The sequence below is a fragment of the Camarhynchus parvulus genome, chromosome 1 (genome assembly GCF_901933205.1).
Source record: "Camarhynchus parvulus chromosome 1, STF_HiC, whole genome shotgun sequence".
NCBI lineage: Eukaryota > Metazoa > Chordata > Aves > Passeriformes > Thraupidae > Camarhynchus > Camarhynchus parvulus.
Genome location: NC_044571.1, coordinates 90,739,263 through 90,754,610, shown reverse-complemented (window position 1 = coordinate 90,754,610; position 15,348 = coordinate 90,739,263).

The window sequence follows — 15,348 nt, the reverse complement described above, 5'->3', positions numbered from 1 at the left end:
CTGCTGGGAGGGATAGAGGGGCCTCCTCCCACCGGCTGCCCCGCCTCTTCCCGGCCGTCAGCCCAGGGCGAGCGGGGCTGCCACACTGTGGCGGGCGAAGGTGACATTTTCCAGGGACACTCGGTACTGAACGAGCCCCAACCAAGGGGAGGAGGGAGCTGGCAGCGGGGAGGAAAAATGGCGTCGTCAGGCGAGAGCAGCCGGCTCCCGCTGCGGGCAGCAGGAGCAGCGAGTGACGCTCTCGGCTCTGCCCGCGCCGGACTCCACCCTGAAAATGCTGGCCAGCACCTAAACCTCCTTCTTCCTACTCAGCCAGTGGGGAAAACAGAGGATCAGCTCTTTGTGGGGGTGGCTACAAGGACACAGCACAGTCACCATCACTGGGATCGCTAATGTCACGCTTTGATGGCAGCGGCCCAAGAGAGCGGCCTTTGGCATTGCTGCAAAAGGATTTGCTCTGATGCTTGATCTTTTATGCTTTCAAACCTAAACAACAACAAGGGATATTTAGTTTGTGAAACAGAGAGCGACTACTGAGCTCCAAGTGTTGTCCATGCTTGACATGCTTCAGTGATCTCAGACCTGGGGGGGTAGCAACAAGTCTTGGAAAGAAGAATGTGCACTGATACTGGGCACAAAGAATGCATAATTTACAGGCCACAAGGACATCTGGCAGAACTGCCAAGATAAGGAAGAAAGTAATAAAGCCAGCTCAGCAATTGTGTTAAAATAGCTCCAAGTGGGTAAAAGTTAATTCTGATAGGGGGAGATAGTGACCACCAACTCAGGTACCACTGACCCCAGAAACCCACTGACTCAAGTAGAAGACTGAGCATGCAGATTATTTAGCAGGAAAAGTGAGACAATCATTATCCAACAGAAGACAGAATACTAATGTATAAGAGAACTATATAACTTCTAGCCAATGAGCACAAATTCCTTTGTTTGCTAAAATGTGTAAATACTAAAACGTTTTGGTAGTTGGTGTGCTTGATCTGTGGAATACCACAGAACACCCAGGTTTGCACAACTCTAAAATAAATAATCAATGTCTCTTGATTGTGTAATTACTGGGTTGTTGCACACCAGGTAATGAATCTAACTTTTGTGGACAACAGCATGGGCAGTAAGGGAGAAGATATAGAGCTGCTTGTCCTTTGTAGTCTGTCCCAAACCATGGCATCAGTAGCCACTCTTGCCTTTTAGATATCTGCCACATAGAAACCACAGCTTGACTCTTAGACCACAGTCTGTCACCTCCCAGTGCTATATTTGTGTTTGCCACCAGTCCTGACCACTCCAGTGTGATACTTACACAAGCCCACATCCAAAGGGATGACCCACACAGGTAATGGGAGCAGAGCAGGACAGCAGTGGATGTGACACTGCTGAGACCTTGCAAAAGGAAAATATTAATATGCCCACTGGGATGCAGCTACTGTGCCTTTTAGTGGGGTGTTGCAAGAGTCAAAAAAGAACTGGCAGTTTCTGTTTTATAGTAAGGGGATCCAGAATCGTAGGAACACTGACAAGAAGAAGGAGGAACAGAAAGTGTCATGTAACACTCACTCACTCACTCACTCACCTAATCACCACTGAATTATCCATGGATCTCTGCTCAGTAGCCTGGTCCCCACCATGCCATTTCTCTGGCAAGGTTGTTCAGGTGACTGGCACCCACGCAGCCTCCTGGTTCAGCACACATGCATTGTGAGGCCGTGCAGCCAGGTGTGATGACCTGGAACACACACAGGTTGCACTTGTTGACCAAAATATGATTTTCCCAAATTAACACAAACATGCTGCAAGATAGAAGCTGAGATTGAAACATCTATTAAAAGCACACATCAGTTCTCCAAAGCAGTGCCTTGTTCCTAGTTTGTTAAACATAAAAGCACGTTTTCCTTTAAAATTAAATAGCTTTGTCTTTCCTTCCTAAAGCTTTATCTGCTGGTCACTTTCCAAAGGCCTAGATAGAGCTGTTGGTAGCTCTATCTAACACAAGCTCTGAGGGAAAGACTGTCATAAAACCTCTAAGAGGATCTCTCAAGTTTGCGGTTGAATGGTATCTTTTATTTAGCTTTTTTAATATTAAAAAGAAAGTTTGAAAGACACTGATTTGGCCTGTAGAAACAAGAAGACACAGAACAAAACACATTTTGTACTCTGGCCATATAATCTGTATATAAAATACATTTTATATTCTGGCCCAAGTTATAGAATGCCAAGGGCAGAGGGCGGTTAAAATTTAGTGATCTTAAGAGATGACTTCAGATGGGTCTACACAAAGGTATGGGCCTCTGAAGACTAAAGATCTCTGGAAGCAGCATTCCACTCTTAGCAGCCTTCCAAATAGATTAAGGAGGAGCACTGCTATTTTGGCCATGCTCCCTGCAGGGTAACAGTTTGTAACAGAATTGCCCCATAAGAAGGAATAATTTCTTGGTGGGATGAAAGGAAGGAGGCTGGAAGGGAGGAGAAGGAAGAGAGTACCCATTAAAGCATGGTTAACACATTTTGATACTGATTGCACCAATTTGGAGTATAATGCACAGGTGAGACCACAGCCATTTCTCTTCTGACATTGCTTTGTGCATAAGAACTGATTGTTAACTCAGTGATTTTTGTTTTCTATTTCTCCTCTGCCTGCTGACAGTGGCAGAAGAATTATGTTAGAGAGCTATGTGTGAGAATGAACAGATTTATCTAGCAGTAAAGAAGGAATACCTAAGGGCAGGCTACTGAGATGAGACTGTGAGACAATTGTCAGGACAAGTACCCAGGAAAAAAGATCCAGCAAAAATCTCAGTCTCTGAAAGAGATAATGAGAAAAGACCCTCCCTCAAGCTGCCATATTGTTTGGCAGCCTGATGCCACATGTGAGAGTACAAGGACTGCAGGAAACACTGAACATTTACAGCTCTTGACTTAGAGGACTAATGGGTGAAACAGGGAGAGACTACCAGCTGTCATGGGTTTCCAAATTATTTCTCCTGTACAGCCTTTTATCAAAATTGAAGAGCACACAGCAGTGGCTCAAAATGTGTGAACATCACAGCAGCACTGCAGTCATTGCCATTGGCTTCCTGTGTCTTCAGATTCACCCACTAAAAGAATGGTTACTCAAGAAAATATAAACTTGTCTCCAATGGACAGAGTTTTCAAGGAACCTCAAAAATGTATTTACATTCATTGTTACTGTTAGGTTGGGTAAGCCCCTATCAATGTCAGTTGAAAGTAAGTCTGGGGTAGTCTGGGGTTTTCCAGATTTTTTTCACTTCTAATATACATGATAGAAGGTACATTAAGCTGTGGAAATTTTGTGTGATGAAACTGAGCTGAAGGTATTTTGACATTTTCCATGTAGTGCCTATTCTGGGAACCACTGTGTCATCTTGAAAAGAGAAACCTGTTCAATATAGTCTAAAGAAGTATTTTTGGTTTTGACTGAGTATAAACATAAGACAGCCAATGCTTCAGCAGCCCAGTCAACCATATGCTGTGTTTTACTGTCAAAGAAGTTGTTTGTGTTTTGTGTCAATGCTTAGATAATGTAAAAATAAAGGATTTTAAAGCTCTGAGCAAGATGACTTGTCAGGACCCTGCTGCCTCTTATATTAACTGCCCAAGAACACAACAGAGTTTCTCTTTCTGATCAGAGCTGCAGACCTGCAACTACCAAATGCTATCACTCAGCAGTGGGACCAGAGAGAAAATGAAGGCTGGGATAGAAGGGCTTGTGTTCCAGTCTAGTACCATGGAAGAGACTCTAAGGTCATTATTTACACCTCCTCTAAGCTTCAAACTCCACCTTGAGGTGGAGGCAAGGGGTTCACATACTGGACTGATATCACATCAAGAAGCAGTGCACCAGTCCTTTCCCAGACTGAAGAGGTAAATCCTCATGTTTCAGGACTACAGCATGAATTCTGTACACAAGGATTCTGTACCACAGGACTGAACCGTCCCCTTCCTGGGAGACCACCTTGGAAGTTAGTATGGAGGAAGTCTCCTTGCATACTGGCAAGCAAGCCCTTAAAAACACAAGAGCAGAACCAAGATTACTTTAAAAGCTTTTGTGTCTCTGGAATGCTCTACAAAGCCAGTACTGCAACAGATCATCTCTTGCCAGAAACATAGCCAAATCTTCAGAGCATCAGCCTGGAGGTGGAAGGCAGTTTGAAAGGATGAAGTCACTTTCCAATTTAAAACCAAGAACTGCTGTCTCTAACAGCAAGACTCGACCCACAGCATCCCAGATATTCTGGGGTCTCATTCTGGAACCAGGACTCTGGCCCCACCCTCCCCAGTAAAGAAGACAGTGACCTTCCTACAAGCTTTGGGATAAACTTAAAAGGTATTAATGCCTTCCTTACATTGTTTTCTGCACATCTCTCACCAATTTGTGCTAGGATTAGGATTATCATCATTTTCATATTATGCCCCTTCTTGTCACTGTCCATTGAAAGCATATCCAAGCATATTAGTAAAGACAAGGAATTTGCCATGCATGCAACACTGCAAAATCTGCATCAGCGAGTTCAGTGTGCAGTCTCCCTGGTAATAAGGCAAAAGAAGGAAGCTGGTGTTTTGTTCTGTGCCACAAAATAACCTGCCTGCCCCACATATGTTAGAAGCAGCAACTATGAGCCTTTAGGCACAAGACATGTGGCAGCTTTTCCACAATGTAGATATGCAGCAGCTGATGTTCAATGTGCGTTTAAAGGCCAGTAAGGCTTATTTCAGTGCTTGCTGGGGTGACTGACCAGCTGTTCCCTTTTGTGGAGGGAACACCCAGGAAAATCTGAGCATTTTGGAATAAATCTTATTGCACAGACTCATGGGAAGGACAGGTGTTTGCACTCAAATGGCTGCATGTGTTACCAACACACCAAAACAGCATGACAGAAGACAACTGTTTTCTGATAGTCTCTACACATAGTAACTTAGAAAATTTTAGTCTGCATTTGGGAAATAACATCACTAGTCCTCCAAAAGACATGAATCTGCAAAGGACTGTCCCTATACTGCAGTCAGGCTCTCCATTTTCAGGTAAAAATCAGAAAAAAACATCCCAGGTTTAAAAGTACTTAGGCATGAACCAGATACACATTAGTCACCCATGGGGATTTTTTTTCCCCCAAAATTGCAGAGTTACCCAAGACAGTGGCCTATAAAGATCTTTCCAAAGAGGAAATCTCTTCCATTCTCAGTTCTCATTACTTGAAAGAGCAGGATTTTCAAACTTCTGCAAAAAGATCTATATGAATTGTCAGAACTGACCAGAATCAGACAGCCGAGCCACTGTTAATATAAACATAATAACGTGCATGCATCTCCAATTAGTCACCCCACAAAAAGCAAATGCTGCCTAAGGTCTGTTCTTGTACATCACAGCAAATCTCATTCAGAGCCCAAGTCCAGGGGCCTGTGTACTAAAGAAAAAACATTTCACTGTAGTTCCATAAAATCCTCCGTAACACAAACTTATAACCTTGATCAGTTCTGCTGCAAACCAGGCAGTGTTTCTGCAAGTCTTGTGAATGGTGTTAAGCTGTCAGTCAATTGAGAAGCAACAAAACTGTAGGTCCACTTCTTTTCCACTGCACACATTCCATTTGTGCTTTTTTTCCTGTAAGTGTTGCTGCTATTACCAATTTTATTCTGCTTGATGGCAGGCCGTTTTGATGCCTGTGCCAGTGGCAAACCTGGCTTGTTTGAATCTATTCAAGTTTTTCATGATCATATTTTATGAAATGTGAAGCTCCACTACACAAAATGGTTTAACATTCTCAATGAACTGCAGGACCTAACTGGAAGCCTGGAAGGAATCATTAGTATTTACAAATACACGAGTCATTCCATATTTGAGATGTCACTGACTGCGGCTGTGTGCTTCTATGTACTCACATTCCAGCATCTCACTTCTTTTAAATGTTGCATCAAGACATTTGCTATGAAGTGCTGCAAGCTGCTTCTAAAGAGCCTGCAACATCACATACCTTCTGAATCCATTCAGAATCCCTACAGCTGTTTTTCACAAAGTTACTAGATAATGTAGAAAGTTCTGTCACTCTGAAGCTGTTTCTTTCACATCAGTGGTCATTCTACTTTAAATACCTCATTCATTTGCACTTGTTTACTTCTGCTTTGCTTCTTGATGATCTTCTTTTCAAGGATCTTTAGAATCCTGGTTTCCACCAAAATCAATGGGATTTGACTATGAAGTGCTTAATGGTCAGATTTTAACAAGCATTAGGACATCTCCATATGCAGGTGGAGAGATTCTCAAGAGACCCTAGTTACCCTGACATCTCCTTTACATTACTTATCTGGAGTACAATTATTTTTTTTAAAGTGACATGGGAACATGTGTCATCTACATGGCAGAAAATTTCATCTAAACACTCAGCTCAAGCCCACATCCTGACTATTTTGCCCTGACTTTCAATATGCTGCACAGTATTTTCTCCAAGTGCTGTCTTAGGTTGGTACTTACTCTGTATAACTCTACATTTTAATCTATGCTTCCTGTATGGTCTGGCATTAACTGCTCAAGTCCCTTATTTCAAAAGAGAATGGATTCTTCAAGGTCTGGTTCTCTCCTAGGGGTCCATGCATACAAGGACTTCGTATCAAAGAGAGGATGTTTCCAGATCACCATGCTAGAGGCTGAGCTCTTATCATGTTCTCAGAGTTGGTATGTCAAGACAACTATGATGTGCTCTAGATCCTGTTTGGTTCAGTCTTCACCACGTGAGACTGGGAAGTGATGAGGGAAGGACTGTGTGCATGCAGACAAAGACAGAGGGGAAAGGTAGGGGAACTTTCAAGACTGAAGAGAGTGCAGGCTGTGTTCTCTTACATGAGGGAAGTGATACTTCTACATCCTTCCCCAGTCCTTGAAAGGGCTCTCTTGAGACCCCATCCAATTCTAGCTTTTTTCTGTCAATGGCCCCAGTGTCCTGTCACTGCTTCCTCACCTCTCTGGTAGGCCTGGACCCCCAGGCCCCTGGATGTGTGCTAGCCCTCACCTGGCCTTCATCTGGTGGACTGCAAATAAAGCTGAGAGATGATAAGAAAATGCTGAAAGCTTTAATAGATTGTATTAAGATTATGTTGCACTAATTGTTTAAGAGTAAATAAGAGTGTAATACATGGAAGAGTTATACTGTGTTATAATAAGCTGAAATTAATCTTTGCAGCACTTCTGTCCAGATATTTAATTTCTGCAAAAGAAGTGACTAAAATAGTCACAGAAAATCAGGAGTTTCTAATGCTTGCTTCGGATCAGGCAAGCACAAAAATTCAGTCCCCAGAAAAGTGTCTTAATACACTGAAACTTGAACCTGCAAGCTAACACAATGGTATTGGCATTTAATCCTCTGAATATTACATGAGAGGAGTGAGAACATTAGAAATTCTCTAGTTCCCGAAGGAGTTCAATCCAAGATCCTTTTCCTCTGAGGCAAGACAACATGCCTGACTACAGCCCTGCAAATCATCCAAATGTCAGCTCTATTCTTTAAGAATAATCATTTAAAAAGATGACCCAATCCAAGTGAAATTAAGTATATGAGTGTCCTCCAGACAATGCCTGAAATATTGGTAAAATTTTGATTTTGTTACAATCTGAACCATAGGCTGAAAATGTTCTTAATTCTCCCTTCTTTTTAAAATTTTTTTAAAGTGCTAATCAAAATCATTACAAACGTCTTTTAGCAGGCTTTGAAGTAAATTCTTTAACTGTCATCACAAAGTACTACTACTTCATTTCCTTTGAACTTTGACTTTTTAGGCTGTTCTCATCTGTGTATTGCTTTTATTACAGGAAATGTGCCTACAGTCATACTGAGAAAAAGATGGCAAGAGAGAACAGGTCTCCTATAAACACTTTCATCTATTTTTTTTTTCATTTCTGTTGTGTGAGAAGATGCCTCTCTTAGCACAGCTCTTAGTAAAAACAGCACAAATTAACCACAGATTTCACCTTAGTGAAGCTCCATTTACCACGATCAGTACTCCAAGGCCATTTTTACAAAAGATGTCACAAGTTACAAGTGAGGTATTCCACAGTGGTCAACACAGAGACAAGGTCTCAATCCACAAAGCAGTAGATGTCACAGCATCTGTCCCCTCACATCTTTTTGGCACTTACCTCTGCTTTCTGATGGAAATAGTGACCACATCTGCCTCCTCCTTTGTGCTGGCTAGAAGGAAGGCTCTCTTCTTCTGGATTAAAAATTTAGCAATGACATTGACTGCAGCCTTGTGTTGCTCTTTTCCTTTTGAATAACACACCTGAAAAAGATGCTTATTATACACAGAGAGTGAATTGTGTGGAACGGACAGGGAACAAATAGGAATCCCAGGGATTACTTTGGATGGGTCCGAATCAATTTTACATCAATTCACATTTGGATTCAACAGCTGAACTGGTGGCACCCAGGTTAGAGCCTGTGATGGGCAGGACCGTACATGGAGGAATTGTGACATCCTGTGGCAAAAATGGGAAATGGCACACAAACGGTTACCTATTTTAAATAGATTACTTTTGGAACTTCCGGATAGCAAAGCCTCAACAGTGCTTTTAAGGCTAGAACTTTGTTGCCTGTAGCTTAATTTTTTTTTTTTTTAATAACTAGAAAAAGTCACCACGAAGCATCACAGGCATCCAACACCGTGACAGTGCTGTCATTTGACCCCTGCTTAAGAGCAGAAGATGACCATCTACGGAATGAAACTTAAAGCCAGATGGATGACATCTTGCCAGGGATTTCACAGATTGTCATGGATTGCAGGATAAAAGTCACATTCAAGAAACCCTGTTCCCTCCCAGGCTTTGGAAGACGGAAGGAAAACAGACTAGAGGCTCATCATCTGTTTAGCTCAACTTCTTTGCTTTATCCTCACTAATCCTGCCTTTCCACAGCCTTCCTCACTTTTTCAGCTCCTCATCTAGGTCTCCCATTTTCTTGTCCAAACCCCTTTAGTTCTGCTCTACTGGTTTCTCACCCTGTCTCTCCCTCCTCCTTGTGCCATACTGGTTTTCTACCACTCCACTTTCCCATTATTTTTTCTTTGCTCAGCCAGCCAAGTTTCTCCTCCAAAATCACACATTCATGTCCAATCCATCTTTGTTCAGCTACTGCTCTGCTCCCAACTAGTACCTAATCCTACCCTGCTAAATTTTCTACTTCCCCCTGTCTGATTTTACAGTTCAAACACATCAGCAAGTCATCACAGCATAACAAGTCCATCAACAGAGCAGCAGTAATTAATCTTGCAGCAAATTACACCATCTTATCTCAAGGTTAATGTGAGGTAAAATTAATTTGGCTCAGCCTTTGTCACAGGCAGCTAAACTCGTGCACTTTTCTGCCATTTTGCAACACAAAGTTAATCCACTCAGACTTTGTGCAGTAACTCTCAAGGGTGTGGACAGTTTACTCATACATCTGAGCACCTGGTGTGCCCTGCAGCCAAGTGGGTATAAAAAAATATCGAGATAGACAACACCCCAGCTCACCAACACGGTCTTGTTCTGGAAAAGTTATTAATGCAAAAAAAACACCAAAAACCAAAACCCAACTCTATAGCCCACAGATCTAAGCAGAAAGCTCATCTGTCAAGGTTTTTTTTTTAGGAAATAGGAATCTTTTTTGATTGCTTGCAGTTCAGTTGACTGCAGCTCCCTTTCACCAGAGCAACAGGAAATGTCCCTGACATACACAGATCAAGCTACCAGATAAGCTTTGAGTACTTTTCCAAAGTACTGATCATGGAGAAGATCACCAAATGTAATGCCTGGGATCAAATATTTCCTCTGAGCCTTGTGTATTTTGGAATATTTTTCTTCAGAAATGAGTGGTTTATATTAAAAACAAACAAACAAATAAATAAACAAGATCCATTCAGATCAAACCTCAGCGCTCAGCCCTCGCAGTGCATTCCACAACACACAGCAGTGTGCTAAGGGCCCTGGCCAGGTCTCACACAGCTTCAGGTCCAGAAGAATATGGAGATTTCAGGCAAAGAGCACTCAATATAATAATAATCAACATAAATTTTAACACTTGTAAGGCTGTCCACTGTTTATACCTGTAGTTCACAGAGATTTCTTAGAAATATAGTTAAATATAAGCCAATATTTTACCCCCACACACATGCTAATCAAAGCAAATTCCATGAACTTTAACCTTGAGCTTTATCACTCAGCCACATATACCTGTCACCTCCCATGAATAAGTACTGCTCTTCAGGCAGCTATGCAGTGACCTAAAAACTTTTATCTTTTATTTTTGACAAGTTAGTTTTCAGCCACATCAGCCTCCAGAGCTGGTTCCCTAAATAGTCTTTCAGGTGCCAGCACTCAACAGATCAGAGGCAGCAGGGCCAGGCAGCTCATGGTGAACAAAGAAAAATGTGGCAACATCTCACATTTAGTCCAATTTAATGCAGTAAAAGTTAATAACGGGATTGCACCTTTTTGGTTGTACATGACTCCAGAGAGTACTTATCTGTTTGGCTGTGCCCTGGTATGTTGTAGGACTCTCAAAAACCCATTTAGTTATTCCATTGTTCCTTCTCAACTTGGTTTCCATCTCATCCATTCCACATAAGAAAAAAAGAAGTCCAGGCTGCCTGTATTTAGTCATCTCTGAAAACTTTAAAGTGGAAAAATATCAGAGGGTGGAGCCAACAAAGAATAATTTCTTGGCCAAAGTACAGTTTACACACCTCATTACCCCAAGGCAGATGTTCAGCATAGAAAAATTTCAGCTTGGAAATCATGATACAAGAAAGGAAAACTGACCTTGATAAAGAGAAATGCCAGCGAATTCTATTGAAAAGTGGCCTTTGTTGCCACATCAAAAATCATAATAAGGTATCACATTGTAAAGCTCTTTAGTCAAATGAGGGTCTTCACTTCCATTGTGGGAAGTCACATCCTACAGATGTACAGATGTAGCTGATGTCTGTCAGAAACAAAGCTGTGACAGCATTTCTTAGTTCAGACACATCTTCAGTTGACCCACTAACCTAAAAATGTTGCTTCAGGCAAGGGATGGGCCTTTAAGAAAGTAAACTAGCATTCAAAGTTAAATTGTCTACAAGTAAATTCACAGAGCCAAGGAATTTGGAACTACAGTCCTAAGGTTGCTTTCCTGTAATGAGGTACCAGAGGGGCCAGCATTTTATGTCAGACATGACAGGCTGTGAAAAACCCTTTGATATACAGTTTTATACACCAAATAACTAACATAAGGGACTTGCTTCAAGACTGTAGACAGAGGAGAGGGCCCATTTTCAATTTCTCTGGTTTTTGTGTCCTATTCCTAGGCAGCGTTGCCTGCAAATCTCTTTATGTTCCCAAAAGCGTTAGCCTTTTCTGGTTTTAACATTTAGCATGAAGAAGCTTCCAACTTTGCTTCCTATAAAAAAGGATGGCCCCCTCCTTGAGGAAACAGCAATGTTTTGCAAAGCATTATGTTTATTTGTAACACTTTTTACAGGCCTCTTAAGATGCTCTACAGATGAAAAAGCCCTGCAGCCTCTGTGGGCATTATGTACCAAGCCTATTTTCACCAAACCAGAGAAACAATTAGGTTGGAAAAGACCTCTGAGATCACTGAGTTCAACCTATGACCAGACACCACTGTGTGAAACAGACCACGGCACTGAGCCATGTCCAGTCTTTCCTTGGACACTTCCACCGACGGTGACGCCACCTCCCCGTGCAGTCCATCCCAATGTCCAATCTAAACCTCCTCTGGCATATCTCAAGGCTGTGTCCTCTTGTCTTGTCACTGGTTGCCTGGGAGAAGAGGCCAATCTCCAGCTGGCTACACCTTCCTTTCAAGGAATTCTTGGGAGAGATAAGGCTCCTTTTCCCCAGGCTAAACAAGCCCAGCTCCCTCAGCCACTCCTCACAGGACTTGGGCTCCAGACCCTTCATCAGCTCCCTTGCCCTTCTCTGGACTCACTTTCAGCACTTGACAGCGGCAGATGTCCTAGGTGACAACAAGCAAAGCCAAGAATAGGAACATCCAGCCTTGAATCCTGGTCCCTAACTACAACTGCTAAACCAGATTTCCTAAGCACTAAGCGAGGGTCCCGGGAGCATCACATGAAACAACTCCAGCAGCAGCTGCTGGAAAGCAGAAATACACGTGTCCTTCCTTTCCCGGCCTCGCCCGTGCCGTGTCCTCCTCAGAGTCCAGCCACATCCCCATGCCCGCGCCGCTCTGCGGAAGCGGCACAAAGAGGGAGGCGGCAGGGCGAAGCCTTAGGAACTGGGGAGAGCGGCCGCGGGGTGCTGGGCAGAGCAGGAGCACAAGCAGCAGCACACCGGGAGCGGCAGGAGAACCCCGAGGGGCGCGTCTGCCCCGGTAGAGTCGCGATCAGCCGCCCCCAGGGCCGGGCCGGGCCGGGCCGGGCAAGGACACGATCAGCCTCCCTCAAGGCCGGGCAGGGCAGGGCAGGGCAGGGCCCGGCCGCAGCAACGCCCGGCCGCAGCAACGCCCGGCCGCAGGGGCGGGACATTGCCGGCCCCGCCCGCCGTGGCCATGGGAACGGCAAGCGGGCCAGAGCCGCTCGGTGGGGACGGGCTCCCGGCCGGACCTTCGGCTGCTCCTTCGGTAGCGGGCCCGGCCGAGACGGCAGCGTCCTGCCCGCGGCCCGGCCCCGCTGCAGCCCCGGTACGGCCAAGGCCGAGCCCTTGGGCGGGCGGGGGCCGGGAGTTGGGCCGGACGAGGCGTGAGGCCTCCCCGGCCCCAGGGACCCCCTGCCCCAGGGCCCCGGGGCCCTCGCCGAGCTCGGCACGAGGTGGGTGCCGCCCGAGCAGCGGGCAAGCGATAGGGCTGGCGGCTCCAGCGAGGCTGGGACCGTAAAACATTAGCTGGAGCAAAGCCAGCTCTGTGTCCCAGGGGGAAGCATCATGTACAGTATGGTATTTCCACTGATTACCATTGCACCATGCCTTCCTTTTAATGTTTCATGTCATCGCAGTTTCTGTTTAAGTTGATGGTGCCTCCAAAGAAAGCCAATTTTTCTACTAGATTTTTCACCTATATCTTCCACAGAGCAGTAGGATTTCAGCTCTGAGGCTCATTTGCATGATGGTGACATCTGTTTGATACAGAGACATATATATCAGTTCTTTCTTCCTAGTTTGTTTCATACTCTCTCTTATAGACAGACTTTTAAAGAAGGAAGTGGAGCCTGATGATTCATGCTGATTCCTCAACTATGTAACTAGTTATGTTTGTTTACTTGTCTTTCAGACCCTCTGTACACACTGTGAAGTGAGAAGGACCCTCCAAAGTCAAATGTCCATGCTTAACTTGGTGATGGACTGGTAGGTTTGGCCAAAGACAGCTCACATGTTCACCTTATCTATTTCTGCATACACATGGGTAGCAACTATCTCAGTCCTAAGCTGCTCCCTTAGAACAGCAAAATACAAAGCAGAGAAACAAGTTTTATCTAAAACAAGACAACACAGGGAGTAGCTATGATTGCTGGTCTATGGTGACTCTAACAGCAGCCTAGAAATACCCATCTTCATGTTCTGAGACATTTCCTAAGCTGTGTGTCAGTATTTTTAATAGTCTATCTTCAAATGCTGTTAATTATAGCTTGTATAAGTTACTTAGAGCTAATAAAATAGGTGGGCATCTGCTGGGCTGTTGTTCCTTAGCTGTCAGTTCCTTCCTTACCTTGGGAGATACACTACAGATCAGTGTAGCCTACTTAGACTAAAATGAAATATCTAGCAACAACTAAGCAGCCAATAAAGACTGCAAATCCATGCTGATTCTTCATACAGAATTAGCAGAGTTTAACTTCCTAGCTAATCTTTACCTAGCTAGCCCATGCTTAGCTGTCAGTATTCTCCTTAGCTAGATTAAAAGCAGCTAGGGCATGTCTCTGGGGGTTGCAGTCACACCTTCAGACAGCAGTGATTGATAGCTGCACAGGATGCATACAGGTAGAATGCCAGAGGAAAACAGACTTGTTGCAACTGCACAATGAATTGGATTTTACACAGAGTCTTCCTGAAGCTATGCATGTGACTGAGGCTGCAAGACAGATATTCTGAACTCAGATTTCATTGCTGCAAGGACAAAAGCCCTGAGCAGCTTTCCAACAGTGGAGTCAAGGAGTATTTTTTTTTTAAGAATGTTGCTGGATATCTCTTACTACATTATCTCAGAATATTTCTTATATCTACACGAAAACAAAAAAGTATTTGTCTGCTGTCCCTAGAGAGACAGAGCTGGGAACATTGCCTGTCATCAGTGAGACCCTTGCAACAATATGGCTGTGCTAACAGTTCAGGCCAGATGAAGTAAACAGGCATCCTGTCACTAAAGTTGCCATGTCACAGGTGTAATGGTGCAGATGGGTGTGGTGGCACACTGTTGCATAAAACATGTTTTAGAATCAATCAGCAAGTGTATAATGTACAATTCAAAACCCTACATCCTTGAATTCTTAATCTGTAGCTTCACAATTTGGGATGGACAGAGGTTGTGATAGTATTAGTTCATAGGGTATTCCAAACACTCAAAAGTTGAACTCATTTTGAGGACAAATGGAACAAAAATGCAATTTTGTGCACAGCAAGCAGCTACTCATGGTAGGGTGACTAGATCTTCATCAATTGACACTGTCTTACATTCTGGTGAGTATTCCTGAAATGTCACCTGTATGCATTTGAGTTAGCACCTGCTGAAATGAAAGGGGCAATTCACAACTCAGTTCTGATTTTAGTCTTTACAGAAGCTCAAGCCAATAGAGCTACATCACTTATGATTGCAAAGATTTATTGGCAACCATAAATTTAGCAATTTAAGGCATATCTACCCAGGGAAATTAGTCCTTAAAAGGAAGGGTGTAGATGTTTAATGTGATCATTTTTGTATGCTAGCTCCCTTTGAGTTATTTTTAACAAATGCTAAAATCATTCCAGTATAAAATAATGTAACTTTACCCTGCAAGTGGAATATGTTACTTAATTTCTAGAGCACTAGAAATAGGAAGGAGTTACATGGGGTAATGTGCTAGAAGTTCACATTGCTGCACATTCACAGTTACTGCACACTAACTTCTTTATGTAACAAACTGTTAGACCTTTTGGTTTTCAGTACAAGTTTAGCACTGGAAAACAGCCAGAAGACAAATCTGTGCATCTGCTGCTAGTCTGGTATGCTCCACATCTTGAGAAGAAGCATCTAACTAGCTGACATCATTAGCATACGTATGCCGCCTTCTTTCCCCATCCCAAATGTGCAGTCCTGTAAATCACAGCAGGCTGGAATTCTGCTCTCTTTAATGCTGTTT